Below are 15,835 nucleotides of genomic sequence, written 5' to 3' on the forward strand. Positions count from 1 at the left end.
GAAGCAAAACGCCACAGAGTTGTCACTGCTGCTCCATTCTATCGGTTTAATTAAGAATCAAGCTGGCTTTTGATTGAAAATGTGCCTTTGGGTATACATTTGTCAACAAATCCCTTCTTTTAGTGTGCTGGAGTTTTTCTGGTCGACTTCAGTTGATTTAGAAGACATATTATGGTGTGAAATATTCAACACAAGTTGTAAGCCAGTCGAAACCAGAATGTGCCCAGCATATTATTACCAACGCTTCTGCCCACATTAAATCAGACAGGGATGTAACAAAGTCAATACAGGCTAACATTACATAAATATTGTTGACATTGCAATTTGAAAGCTGTAATGGAAAGTATGCAGATTGCTTTGTGCTTCTTGTTGGTTTTTTACACATTCTGGCTTCTTGGAACAGTTTGTTTGGGCGTGCCCTTGTTATTTTAATGGGATAGCATGCCAGTCTGGTCCATTACAGCTACAGCCATGTCTAAAAGACAGTTTGTCCATTGGATTCTAAGGTTTTTACCTTTCAGGACAAAAACTCATTAGGTCCTCATCAAGTCTACAAGTTTGGTAGCAGTTGTGTTTGTGAGCCTACACTGTCAGTAAATGACAATATGTCAAATTTTTTAAAAGAACACCTTTAAACTCAAAGCTTGTATGCATCAGGACATAACAGAAAAAGATCCTTACCATATTTAAGACGAGGTAAATAAGTTCCCAGATGAGCAACAATGTGTTATATTAGAGTCTCATTATTCTTTTAACATAAACTGAGCCAAAAAGCAACGTAGCATATAAAAAACTAAGCAGACACTCGTTCCTTCTATGGGAATTAAAAGGGTAAGTAGCAGCTTAATGCACTTAATGAATTGAGCAGGATCAAGATTCAGAATGACTGAAAAAGACGAAAAGATGTTGCAATGGTCCTGTCAAAGTGAAGACGTCAACCTGATTGAAAAGATATTTCTGCTAAAGGTTATTCTGTAAGCTACTGATAAATGTGCTATATCAGCGTTTAATGCACTGTTTTTGTATTTTTGTCTTAGTTTTAGTAAAAGAAATACTGGCACTGTGTAAAATGTTGGTGAGGTTGTATTTACCTGATTTTAAGAGCTGCTGAGGACCTGATATTTTCAAAATGCAGTCCTAAAACATAGCACTTTCTTTTTCACATGATTGCATGTAATGCTCCAACGGGCCGAGTACAGAGCAATATCATTTGAAAATTTGAAAGGATTTTGTTTTTCTGTAGCACAGTAGAGGAATTGGTTTATTGTTTCAATCCTGTCGCCCCTTGAGCCCAAATCAGAGATTGTGTGCCAATACAAGAATTGACTTTAAGGAGTATGGTGGCTTTGAGTGACCTGAGAATATCATGTATTTTATCCGTTGACAACAAACTGGGAGATAATAGAAAACTGTGTCCATCTACATAAAGTGCAGCAGCTGCATTCATATCCTCAGAGAAGTGATGATGTTAAAGCTTTGCTTCACTCCATCAGAGCTCAGAGCATTTGCCAAATTATTTTGGTTAGGGTTAGCTAAAAGATGACACAAAAATCTTTCATTCATTCATCACCACAATGTTTTTTTTGTTTTTTTTATTAAACCACACCTGAATCTTTGCCACAACTTAATGCTGTCACTTCAACATAGGCTGAGATCCAGAACAGGAAAATCCAGTTTGCTGTTTTAGCAGTCAGCACCAGTCACAGGATGTATTCAACACGTTTAATCCTTTATTTCCTCCGTGCAAATAAATATGGGGAAAATGGAGGCAAAGCAAAGGGAGGAGACTTCCACAAATAGAAAGTAGACTGTGTTTCCTGACATTGCACCATAATCACTTTTCTACATTGTCAGCCAGAATGAAAAGCAGTGGAACTCTGTTCATCCTGGTCATCCTGTTAATATTTAATAACAACATCTAAGACTAACATGGCTCAAATGTCAAACAAGGAGGAAGGGTTGTTCACTTTCGTGCGGACACTGACATTTCCCAGCCATAACTGGCTTAACCCTTAAAAATAAGAGACACACAAAATCCCAAGAAATTACAGAACAGCCAAACAAAGCAGACATTTATCGGCTTTGTCCTAATTGGTGAATATATATCCCGTGAGAAGTTTCTGAATAAAGAGTCTGTATTTTGTTGTTAGGAATGATGAAATAGGCTCATCTTCTTCATTTGCGAGAGTTTGCAAGATTATTTATACCATTCTTATGTTTGTGTAAGGCCAAGAAATCTTTTTTTTTTAATGTCCCAGTCTTCGTATTTAGTAAAGCAGTTGTTGAAGGAGTCTGCTTTTTTTTTTTTATCTTTGAAGCTATACAGCAGATATCTTTTATATAAGAGCTGACCACTGGAACTAAGCAAATACTTTAGATGAACAATAAAAGAAAAATACGGTTTTAAAATTTAGATGACAAGAACTGCACTGAAAACATAATTATTAACATAATTCATTACTTAATTACTTATCATAATTCTTTTCATGAAAACATTTGTTCGTGTGTGCTTTCACTATTACACATGTAAAGGAGTCCAGACTAGCTGTTGAAGAAGCTTAATAAGGAATCTCATAACCTCTACATTACGACTAGTCCTTTTCAAAATTGAATAAATCAATATTTAAAACCAGGGTGTACCCCGCCTCTCGCTCAATGACCGCTGGCATAGACTCCAGCCCCCCCGCGACCCGACAGTTGGATTAAGCGGGTATAGAAAATGGATGGATGGATGGAATATTTAAAACTTGTGAGCAGTAGATACCTAAAGATAAAATCATAACACAAAGTACAGTTGATTAATGTTAGTTCCTAGACATTTTCTGTGAGTCAGAATTAGTATGAGAGCGAAGGAATGCACAGGAGGGGGATGAGCAAAGAGTGAGCCTGTGGAAATCAACAAAAAAATCATTTCTAGTCCAGCCATAAGCATTACGATGGAAAACAGCAGTGTTATTTACTGTGAATATCCCCAGCTGTGTGTGTACAGCTCAGCTTCATCAAATGAAACTAATGTGAGCTTGCCTCACATCGCTACCTGTTGTTTCAAGCCGTGGTTATGTGTGCAGCTATTTTCATGTGGATAGCAATCACAAGCGGATTGTTTGTCCCGTCAAGCTGTGTTGGGTAAATTGGTACTTGTTAGTTCTGCGTAAGTGCACAGTAGAACCCAAGGCACTGAAATAGTTGTTTGACCTGACCAAATGTGATTTTTGCATTTCGGCTCCATTAAGGCATTTCTCCCTTACTTTCCCTTTTTTTTTCTCATTACACCCAGCAATGAAAGTAATCTGTGTTGTTCATCTAATTTATTTGGAAGGAAATGCGATGAATCATTAGGCTAAGTAGTTAACCTCACAGCCAAGACTGCGTCCCGCACTGAAGGAATCCCCCTGGCTGCCGTAAAGCCCTGATGTGAACCAATGAGTAAACAAATGAGTCGTAAAGATAACAGATGGGATCTGCGATGACTTATCTCATCGGCTTATATAGAGAGGCAGAAGTACAGCCGATCAAAAAAAGCAGGAAACAAAAGACAGACTGGAAGTTTGAGGGTGGGGTGGGGGGTGTTAATCCTGCTTTCTGTCAAACTTACATGATGCAAAACACTTCTATTTCAGACACCAATGCGTCACATCGTGCCACTTCCACCGTCATCACTGTGCTATTAAACAGAGATCACTGCCGAATCTCCTGAGTGCATTTGTGTGGCAGAGCATTGACATCTTTCACAGTTTTGAGACAGAAAGAGCTGTAAAAACAAATCACATGCCACAAACATCCCTGAAAATACAATTTTTTTCTGTCACTCAGAATGCCATAACTGAACTGTGTGTTTTTTGTTATGTTTGGAGGTGAGCAAAGCTGCTTAAAATTAAAAAACACATTGACCGTGACGCCTTTCATTCTTTTCATTCTTCTCTGCCATAAAGTACATATCCTCCCTTCCACCTAATCATTTAGATTCCCATCAATAAACAATGCCCATCTATCACCGATAATTAAACCTCTTTTATCCTCTTTGTTCGACATGCATGCTGTTTTCTTTTGAAAGTGGTGCAAGACAAATAAGCCATGCCTGGATCCCACAAGAAAAAGAAAAGTTGGGAGGCCCCTCTGTTGTGTTGAGCAGGAAACTGTCCTGCCACCAATGTGGAAAAGGAGCAGAGCAAGTGCTACATAGTAGCTGCGGTCCACATAACCTTTTTCTTTTTTCTTTTTTTTTTTTTAAAGGAGAGATTAAAGAAAGAGAGGGAGTGAAGAGAGAGGAAATGAGAGAACTTGAAAAGATAGACAACAATAGCCAAAAATCAGGTAACCAACTGCTTCATCTGTGGAGAGAAAAGAAGTACCCGGGATTGTCAGGAGCACCAGCAGAAACATAAATGGGAAGAAACACACCACAAACAAACAAACAGCAACAACAGGACCAGCAGCAAGTATACGAGAAGGAAAATCGCTGTAGTTAATGATTATCACTAAAGCCAAAAGTCACATTGTAATAGTAGGGTGAGCATGTTTGTGAATGAATGCTTTTGCATATGTGTGTGTGAAGGGGGCCGCAACCACACCCCCTCCAGAGATCAGGAGCAGACAGGACAGGCCTGGGCAACCAAGAACCCAATGAGGTAAGGAAGAGAGAAACCAGACAGCCCATCACAAAAAGCCATGTTCCAGCCCAGCGAACAGCAGAGGAAGGCTCCTGGTAGAGCCCCCACAGCCATGAAGCGCAGGAGCCAAGGAACCAGAGGCGATGGGCCAGGGCCCTGCCTGGTGTCATCCCCTCAGTGCAGCTGAACGCAGGACCAAAACCTCCACCTGGCAGAGGCATAACCTCATTCATACATAACCTCCTTCTAACACACAGTTAACACATTGAGACAACCATGTATAAGCACAAATGTGTTAAATATAGAGATTGTATGTCACCATCTCCAACCATGTACAGTAACGTGAAAAGAAAGCATATCGTCCATCAGTCTGAAGGTTTTATGTGTCAGGATATAATAAAAAATATCATCTGGTTATAATATTACTTCAGTACAAACACAGAAGAACAACATGTGCTATTTTATGCCAGTCTATTACTTATCTAACAAAAACCAAAACTTAAATCAGAAGCTGTCTGTGAAACACTAAGTACATTTTGCTCAAGCAAAACATCTCAACTTTGGTCTTGTCTGTCCAAAGAAAATTGTTTTAATTAATTAATTTCTTTATTCATGTCTTGATACATGAAATGTTCAAATGTCATAAAGTTGTACTTTCCTTATCACGAGCCTGTATATACCTTAATGTACTGACAGTGTAGACTCACATACACACACCTGCTGGCACTCGCTATTCTTTTTTTTTTTTTCTCCCATCAGTTCCTATATCTATCAGTGTGGGGTGTGAGATGATTTTTGAGCAGCGCAGTGTTTTGATCATTAGTTTGCACTCATGGAGTGCTGCAGCAGTGAAAGATGAGACCACAATCTCATGGGCACCTGTTCTTTCAGTAAGAAAAAGAACAATTCCCAATCACAAGATGGATGGAACCTGATGCCTGGGGAGAAAAATGTCTTGGTGGCTGCTTGAGTGTTTATTTGTGCCTGCACATATCTGAATTGAGTTCTGCTTATACAGTGCAGGGACTAAAATCAGGATAACAAATACTTACACAACGTCGGCCTTGTTTCCAAGAGTATAATGTTGCAATTTAAATTTTCTAGCAATAAATATCATGTCAACATTTTACAGCCCAAAGAGCCTAGTGCTTCTTCAACCTTTTAAAATGCTTTCATAAAATGCAACATGTAGGGCTTTGACATTTTTTCTTTAACTTCAAATCATTATAATTTTCTAGCACTAATGGAGTTGTTTTGATCCTCTTGTTTTTTGTGTATGCAGAGACGAAAGCAACTAGTGCCAGATGTGTCTCAAAGCATCTAATAGAAAAGGAGCCTTTACCAATTTAACATGTGAAAAACGCCATATTAGTGAGAGTTGTGGCGGGATTATTCATAGGAAAGTGTTGCAACTCTTACCGTCTCTACCATAAAACAGGATTCTCCTTTTTTAAGCTTTTTTCAAGTAAAACAGCAGAGCAGTTACCAACCTTCAAATGAAATGCAAAACTTAAAAAGTCAGCTGGGTGTCACAAAAGAGAAAGAAAAACAAAAGGGGGGGGGATCAGCACTTTTGAATAATTGTTATTTTACACTTTACCCTAAAGATGGACTGTATGACCCAATGCCTGTCAGCCATAGGAACCTGGTGTAGCTCCAAATTCATCATGTGTTGGTTTGTGAGGAACTTTTGGTCTTTTTGCCAAATGTCTTTCATGCCAAACCATAATCTTCTCCTGAAGTAGCTTTGTAGCTAGTAAACTAAAAACTGGAACTGTTGTGCGTTTGTAGAAATTCCATGTATCTGTTGTTTGAAGAAATGAAAAATGGCAACATGAGAAACAATGTAATCATCGAAGTTTTTTTTAGAAACTTAGGTGCAACATTTTTCATTTACGCCTGGGTTGGTGGCAGCTTTGTGTCAGTATGTCAGAAAACAGTGTTAAAGCCTATGATTCCCTCTGTGCCATTTAGGTTTTCCTTTCTCAGTTACAGCAGAGGTGAGAATTTTTTTGATGAAAATAAATATGTTCAGCATTGATTACATATCACGAGTGTAAATGAAAGCTCTGACACAACATTCTTTATCTTCGTCCCATATGTTTGTTTACTACTTGATGCAAAGCGGATTGGGGGAAAAGCTGCTAGCTTTGCTCTTGTTGAAATTAATGTATAATTTGCATGAATAAATCCTCTGTGAAATTCACAGGGCAATGGGGATTGCTTTGTTTCGACTGCCCGAAGAAGAAGAAGAAGAAAAGAAAAACAACTTTGATTTGTGAAATGTTAAAAATAACCAATGCGCATATTTTTCTGACAATAGACGCGAATGTGTGGAAGCATTGGCCCATTTGATTATGCCTGCAAGTACGCTTGCGGCTTTTTGTTTGCTCCCTTGCATGCGTGTTATTAGATATGTTTGTAACTCCCTATACAAAGTAACATGTTACCAGACAAACGCAGCATGGTACTCTTTGGTTGTTGCATCCAATTGTCATACCAGAACAGTAGGGGGTTCATTTATGTGACCAGAGATGCTCAGATAAAAGCAGAAAGAGGGAAGCAACTGGACTGTTTCTTTCTTTTCTATTTTCTGTTGTGAGCAGAAAAGCAGTCATCAATGGATCTATGGGAGAAAATACTCAGATTGATACTTGTATTGATTTTTTGTGGCTAAACCACAGGCAACCATGTTAATTAAGCTTTGTTAGTCTGAGCAATTTTCAAAAATGTACCTATTTTGTTTTTTAAAAAATTAAGACATTAATTCTCTTTGAAACTAGTTTTCAAATAGTTTCTCAGGTCCTTAAAAGTTTTGTTCATCCACACGTTAAAGCACACATATTCACACACTCTCAGTAAATTCCTGTTAATTCAGTTATGTTTGTTACATTTGTCCAGGTTTCTGTTGGATATCCTTTGATTTCTTCACCTCAGTGAAATCCTGATGAACAATAAAAAAAATTTAACCTCCAGCTATATCAGTCAATAACTTGTCCACTTTATTTGGCATTCCGGTCAACTTCATCATTCAAAAGAGTTCTAATCTTTTCTGCATGCAGCATTTTCAGCTTTTTAAAGACATGTTGGTGGAGCTGCATGCCAATTCACTTGGTGTGCCCTGGCAATGAACTGCAACTCCACTTTTGACACTTTGTTCTCGCTCTGAAAAAAAGTGAATTATTGAGAAAACATCAAAGTTATTGTCTGGGCGAGTGAACCATAACAACACTTTGATCCATGCTTCAGTTTTTATCAGAGCAAGCAAGTTGCAAGAACAAAATGTTGCCCTTGTACATTCCAAATAAACCCCACAAACGTGTGTAATATCTATTTACCTCATTTTGCCATTTCTTGAGGTGCGTACCTTATAAACCATCAAACAACTCCATCTCCGGAGGCTGCCAGAGTACAGGAGAGAATGGATCTAAAGCAACAGAAGCAAAGTTCTACTTTGACAATTTGTGAATTAGCATTGGACTATTTACGGCAGGCAGCCATGAAGTTGGTGCCATGTTGGTCTGTAATTGTATTTTCAGCCCAGTCTCACCAGAAAATGTTTAATCCAAATATTTGTCCATTATGGAAGTGGAGAACTGCCTTGCCTGCAATTATATGTTTTGATGGTGCTGAATCGAAGATCGAGAGTTGGTTATTCTGTTATGTTCAGCTAAGACAGCTTGTTTCTGGTGTGATAAGTTGATTTATCTAGTTTTCACAAGAAATCTGCCTTTTTTTTCTGTATCAGGATACGCTATCATGAGAAAATGTAGTTGGATTGTAGGATAATTAACTTGTGATCTAGATGTAACAACAATGCACATTTCCATTAAGCTTGGCAGTTCTCAGCTTCCATAGATCATTTGTGCAAAATGTAGTAGGGTTAAAATTTGCAATAGTAAATTTCAGGCACCAGTTGGTAAGGTTTAGACACACCATGTTTTCTTTTACTTTGGAAAATCAAGGGAGTACCAAAAGTTCAAGAAAAAATATTGTTGTGCAAGCCCAACTTTAACTAAAAAAAAAACGCCAGCAGAACTGAAATTCTGTTTTCCTCTAAATCAGCAAACTTCAAATCTTTCCAAAGAAGCAGTGAGGTTGTAATTTCCAGCTGGGGCAGCCAAGCTGCTTTCAAAAGTACCACCATGTAATTTATGCTATTACAAGCCTCCGTCATTCAAGAGGTTTTGCTCATTTCACGTATTTCTAAGACCAGACAGCGTTTGCTCAGGCCTGGTTTCAACCTTTCATGTTCAGGACTGGTTCAGTTCATCATTTGGGTTCGGTTCAGAGTCTTTGCACACATGAAACACTGTTTTAGAGCCGGCGTTTGGTTTTTCTTCTTGGGTTACAGTAAGAATTACTCTGTAGAAGAAGAAACAAGGTGTCTGTAGGTATAAATGGTTAATTCTTCAGTAACGAAACACAATTATTATTTGAACATGATTCCATATGAATGAAAACAGTTATGAACATCATATTATACTTCTGCCTATACATCCGATAAATTCTATACAGAATTTAATTCAGCAGTTTGATACAATGAATCAGCAAATTAATTAATTTAGTTTCTTACAGCATAGGCTCCAGCCCACCCGCTACCCGATTAACGGATTGACGGTATAGAAAATGGATGGATAGTTTCTTACAGCGAAAACATTTAGGCATGAGTAGATATGCTATAGATGCATTGAATGGACATAAAAATGGGTGCAAATGGAGGTGAGCTGGAGTCCTGTCAACAGTATTAACTTATTTAATCCCTCTCCAAACAGGATATGAATAATTGCTTGTTTTATTTCAGGGTGATGAGTCAGAGATTACCTCTCTATTGTTATACAACCTCAGGCTGAACGTGAGGTGGCAGCCAGCGAGGGCTCTGATTTTTGTGTATCAGAGAGCCAAGTCTGGCACGTCCTCATCGATTTCTCCCTCCCCTCTTTGTGTTTGTGTAGGCTCTGCCACAAAGGAAGGGCCGTGAAAAGGGGAAAAAATGGACGTCTCATCTGTTCTGGTTCAGTGTTTGACACCCACATGTTCCTTGAAGCCGTGTTCAGGGTGTCTATTTGAGGAGCATGAATCCCATATGTTTTTGCCTCTTCAAATGCTCAGTGGAGGTGAGCCTCTTGACGTAGGAGAATTACACGGCCCCCGAGGCAAACACCAGGGGGCAGTAGTAGCCTGCAAGGCCCTCACATGAGCCAATACCCAGCTGCATACATGTGTGAAAAAAAAATCCTCAGCAACATCTTCTCCTCTGCAATCCTCAGTCCAAAGAAGCCTTTTTAAAAGGCTGTATGAAAACTCATCGTGCTTTCAAAATGACCTATTTCAGGAGATTGGTTGCCTGGCTTCTCTCTGTTTTTTTCTCTCTTTTTTATTTCACATTGTCTCTCTTGATTGTGATGAGGATTTTGAGAAGATGGGGGAAATATTGGTGAGTTGCTGGGACAGATTTAAATACACAGAAGCTCTGGCAATGGTTTAACAGTGTCTGTGCTAAAAATAGAGCTCTAATACCCAAATGTTTTTCCCTAAATAACCTAAAGAACATATGGCCACTGCACGGCCTGCACGCACGCACACACAGAAACACAACGTTTTCTTCCCTTGTTTTTCTTTTCTTCAATTTTTTTTCTAATATTCCTTTTAAGCTTTTATACCATTTCATAAAGCTTCCAAACATGCTGCCATCCCTGGGTAAGAGATCTCCATTCTCCATTTCTGCAGACATGCGCCATAGTAAAAACAGTAATCCCCTCCTCCATGTTTTTAGGATTAATATCATCTTTATTCATAAGCATAGCAGGAAGACTGCTGTTGCGCTTGTGAAAGGACACTTAGGCTACACATGTACACACGCGGACGTACACAAACAACCATTAAGCGTCACGCAGGCCGGCTCAAACACACGTCATTGTCGTCTTTCTATGCCAACATGATGTGCGGGTGGTAGGTTGATTTGGTCCAACGATAGAGAGAAACAATCACATCAAAGAGGGAGAGGAAGTAAGAGTGAGACAATAAGCAAGAATGAAGGGAGGGGTGAGAGCAAGCTCTTCCCTTTTTGACTTGATGGATTTACCTCTCATTCAAAGAGACAGACATGACACATGGGAAAGAGATTCGTTTTTTGTTCCTTTTATCTATGGAAGTACTACAGCATCTCCTCTTCACATGAAACACACACATATTATCATGGTTGTAAATACACATCCAACTATACTTTCTTTTGCCTCTGCTCTACACACACAAACCTCCAGCGCTCATCTTTCTCTGCTTCCCTACTTTTCTACGATCTCCCCTGCTCTTGTTCTCTCCTTTCAGCAATGGCTCTGCTTAACAAGCCTGGGGCTCGGGGGGTTGCATTAGCGGGCCCTTTGGTCTGCGGTCCCCATTACTGAGCTGGAGAAAGGGTTTCAGAACACAGCTATCTCTCTGATTGTCTGTGTGATAAAAGAATAAAGCTGTTAGGAGAGGAAAAGGAGGAGGAGAAGGGGGAGTATCATCATAACAGCCGTTAGGGTTCCATAAGTTTGGCTTCTGGGGGCAAGATTTTGCACCGCTGATTTCCCTGTTTGCTCTGTACCCCGACTGATAAGACGAGCAGGGCTTCCAGGTATGAGTTTGTGGGGTATCTTGGTGGCGTCTTGTTCCTTATTGTATGCCTGAGCTGTATGTTTGCTAGTTTGCACGTTGTCCCAGGTGGGGATTACCTGAGCACTCATTAGCACTCATGGTGAAGATCATCATTATAGACCTGCCCGCACTGCAAGGCTCCCCTACTCCTCATGTAACTCACTCCTAATATCCACAGTGCTCAAAGACACATAGTAAGTTCCAGTGAGCAACAAAGGGCACATACTATGTATAAAGTGAGGCTGCTTTGCTTTTATAGGGGTGTGTGGTGGGGGTAAGATAACGCAAAATATTAGTGGTAAGTCCAACAAATTCTTCCACTGAAAGCTCTTTGAAGCCGGTAGATGTGCAACGCTGCTGGTCTTTTCGCTATTGTTTCATCTGTAAGTGAAAGCTGCTTACAAACTGCTCCAGCAGTTTACAAATCTGCCTCTGGAAAACAATTTCTCTTTCACAGATCTCCCTCACACCCATTGTTCTCAGTCTTCCGTATCCCCTGTGGGCATTACAACCAGCTCACCCCTTCATCTTACAGTCTGCGTCACATTCACTACCACTTGACTGATGCTGCTGCTTAGATTGACCGTTTTGTGTGTATTACCAATTGTAATAACAATTCAGCTGTGTGGTCACTTTTTATCACACTTTAAGCAACGGTTATGATGAAAATTTTCCATTTGTGCCTAGGTTGGAACTATTTTCTGGGTTGGGGGGGGGGGGGCATGCACACTTATCAATGATTTGAGTTGAAGTTATTGATACAATTTTAAATTCCTAGATTGTGTTTAGTACATATAAAAGAAAAATTAAAAAAAAAAAAAAACTAAATCACCTGGTCCCCATCACAGGCCTGCACTGCGATGGAGGCTCAACATATCCTGGATATCTTTAGGTGATCTGGCTGAGCTAACTCTAATCCTGAGGATCTCACTAAGTACCGTAAATTCCGGACTATAAGACGCCACTTTCTTTCCCAGCATCATTTGTATTTCTTTGTTTGTTTTCCATGTTGAGGGTGAGTACAAATGACCGATTTACAATAATTTAGTTGTGTAAGTGTTTGATTTATCGTACAATTTCATTGGACCAAAAGGGGGGAGCAGGTTTTTTGTTGGGAGGGGCGGGGGAAGCACGGATTATTTTATAGCATGCAGTTATAAGAGAACTAGAATGGATTATCACGGCATCTTTATTGTTAAGAAAATTAAACTTTGAAAATGAAATCAAGCCATTTCAGGAACATAACAGCATTATTTGTATCCTTGAATGTGTCGTTTATTCAGTAGGGATACTTAACATACCCTGGCATAGCAGATGAAAACACCACAACTGAAAAAAAGAGGTCTGTGCTCATGACTCAGGGCTTTCAAGCATTTCCAAAAGTGGACCTTCTCTCAGTTGATCTACTGATGAAAACTTTAAGCAGGGTCGAGACATGGCTTTCAACCATAAGGTCAGTGTGAGCGTTCGTAATGGTCAAAGGTGCTAGTCTCTCCTGCGTTGTGGTGTTTTGCGCAGCCAGGTTTTCAGCCTGCGCAAGGCTGAGAAAGAGCGCTCGGATGGCGCGACAGATATGGGAAGGGCCAGACAGAGCTTAATGAGCTTCTCCACCTCTGACAGCACGGAGCGGGTTTGTGGCTGCAAGGTTTGCAGGATGGACACAACATCCTGGATGGTTTTTGAGGGTTTTGTTTGGTAATACTATGTTTTACAATGTGGACCAGCATAGCTGTTTTGCAATTTGGTGTGAGACTGCGTCATAAAATTACATTACATTACATGCTCTTACTTCTGTTCCATATTATTCAATAATAAAAGAAGAAATGTCCCAGCCAATACAGCCAAATAGACCTCTTCTCCCTTAATCTCCATGCACAAACTGAGTACTATTGGGTTTTAGGAAGAGTTGTTCAATTTCCTGTGAGAATCTATTGTTCTATAGGTGAGACCTTTTATTTACAATTGTTTTTGCATTATCTCAAAATTAGCCCAAGTTAGATGATGATATTTGTGCAGCATTCGTTATAATGGCAATGTCTCAGAAACTCCACAGTTAGACCTGAGATTACCGCACAAACCCTACATCCTGCATCTGTTCTTTAACGATAACTCATGTACTGTAACTCCTGATCTCATTACAATGCCTCCTATTGAATTCAGAATTCTGTTCAGTAATTACTTTAAGAGCAATGCACCTTTCTATATTATAGACCAAGGTCCATAATGTAACCTTTGTAGACCTAATGTAACCTTATATCACCAGTGGATCTTTGAGGTCTTCAGATGAGAGCTTTGCTTTGCTTTTGAAGTGATTGCTGAAGAACTAAAGTACCCTGCCTTATGGACTTGGGACCTGTGGATATTGTAAATGTCTTTTAGAAGCAGAGTACATATTAGATGATGTGTCTTTTAGTTCATTTAAGTTTTATTCATATAGCACAAATTTCCAACAAAAATCATCTGAAGGCACCTTAAGGATATGGTACAATTAAATTATAGTTAATCATTATCCAGCTGAATCCATTATCCAGTTCATAACATCCTAATTAGTCCAACAACCAACAATCCAATACATAAAAAGTTGCCTTTATTAAGAATACCAACAAACCACATCGAATCATCATCCTTTTTTAAGATATATATATATATATATTAATTCCTTGCATGAAAAGCTCCAGTCCTTATTTCAGACTGACAAGCTACTTGTGAAAAATGGAAAAAAGGAAAACTACGACAAAATCACAAAATATATGTGAGTAAGACTTTTGTAGTAAAAGTGAAACTTTTTCCTTTTTTGACTATCTGTCAAAAAAGTCATTTTGAAAAGCTGAAAGCTGTCTTCTAGTTCTTATTGGAACTTGAAAAATAGTCTTTAGAAATACATCTGTATTATTATTCACGGCTGCTATCACGTCACATTTCACCCACATTTTAACGTTGACTTAAGAAAAGTGGTGGGCTGTGAAGAATGTCTTCTCAAGAAGTTCTCATTATCTTGGTGCATTCCCTGGTGCTACAAATAATTCTCATGTGCTTTCAAGATAGTTTAGTGAGAACTTGTGCTCTTAAACATCCAGTTTTTATAGCTTGGCTCCTAGCCAGTGAAACTTTTAGATCTCTGTACGCCGTGCTGCACTGAATCAGATGGATGAACTTCAATCAGTCATTCAGTAACATCAGCATAAAAGCCCACACTTCAGGGGATACTTTCTTGGAGCTGCTCCTGCTCTCATTTTCAATGCAGAAAAAGAAAATGAAGAAAAGGGCCTCCTTAGGTTTTTGAATACAGATTTGCAGTGTTATGCTAAGGGCAGAGCAAACACAGCAGGAGTGGTTTTCCCGGTTCATTTGAGAGTAACATGTAGAGACATTACTTGATGGGAGGAACTTAAACACCTCTCTGATTGTTTTGCTCCCTTCTCTCGTTCCCCTTGACAAAGATCTTGTTCTGGAAATTTCTCCTGACGCTGGCGCAGCTTAAGTAGGAGGATGCAATGAGGTGTGGCTGAGGTGTACGAGACTATTTCTAAAAGCAATCAGAGGCGCTCGCGACCATTGACTTGCATCTGTCTTTGTCTGCGGATCTGCTTTGCTGTCTTTTTCCACTCATAGCCCCGAAATACTCGCCGACACGCAGGCTCGCACATAAATTTGTGTCATTCTGAATCCTTCATCCCAATTCACGCTCCCTTTGAGCTGTTTAATCACTGCAGAGGATTGTGGGACACAGTGCTGATAGACAATAATAACAAAAGCAAAAGATATTAGTTGAGCAGCAGTTGACACAGATTCCATTCTCAGCAGCCCAAAGCGCAGCTGACCTTGAGTTTGTGTTATAGCAAGATATAGAAAGCGGTTTGCTTGTCCAGCTCAGCAAAGGGCCCTCCCTCCCTCCCTCCCACAACAACTGCATGTACACACACATCCACTTACCTATTCCAATTTTCTTTCTCTTAACTCAGTTTCACATAAAAGTACGCTAAGTCTTCACTAATCCATTTAGCTTTTATGCTGTCACCCCCTTTCTTCTCCCATCTCTGTAACACACAAGACTAATCTCATCTCTTCTAACACCTTGTAAAAAATGAGCCCCCTTGTAATCATTACTAACTTGTACACACAGCACAATCTATTAACATACACTGTATGCTTTTATAGTGTAAGTGAAAATGAATTTTGCATCTTTCTGTTGGAAGCTGATACACTTCGACCTTTCGTCCAGCCAATCCCCATCACTGCCTAGACACTAGAACTCCAATACTGACCCTATAATCCTGGTGATAACCATGGGTGTATATCTGTAAAAAGGAAAGGTTTTCTCGTTTGGAAACGTTATGTGTGACACGGAACGTATCAACAAACTTTGACTCTGATATCCAACAGAACTTAAATCCATCCCACTGGATGAGAGATTTGGATGTCATTCTAAGGAAAGTATTCATTACTGAAGTTGATCAGAGAATATATTTTATACCTTTATACTAAGGTGTTCTTACATTACGACGTCCCCTTTCGTATTTCAGGAAGTAAGAAAGAGGAGGTGGCGGAAGGTGCTAATATATACAATATTATACAAGGCATTGCAC

The sequence above is a fragment of the Leuresthes tenuis genome, unplaced genomic scaffold (genome assembly GCF_036924035.1).
Source record: "Leuresthes tenuis unplaced genomic scaffold, fLeuTen1.0.hap1 SCAF_6, whole genome shotgun sequence".
Taxonomy (NCBI): domain Eukaryota; kingdom Metazoa; phylum Chordata; class Actinopteri; order Atheriniformes; family Atherinopsidae; genus Leuresthes; species Leuresthes tenuis.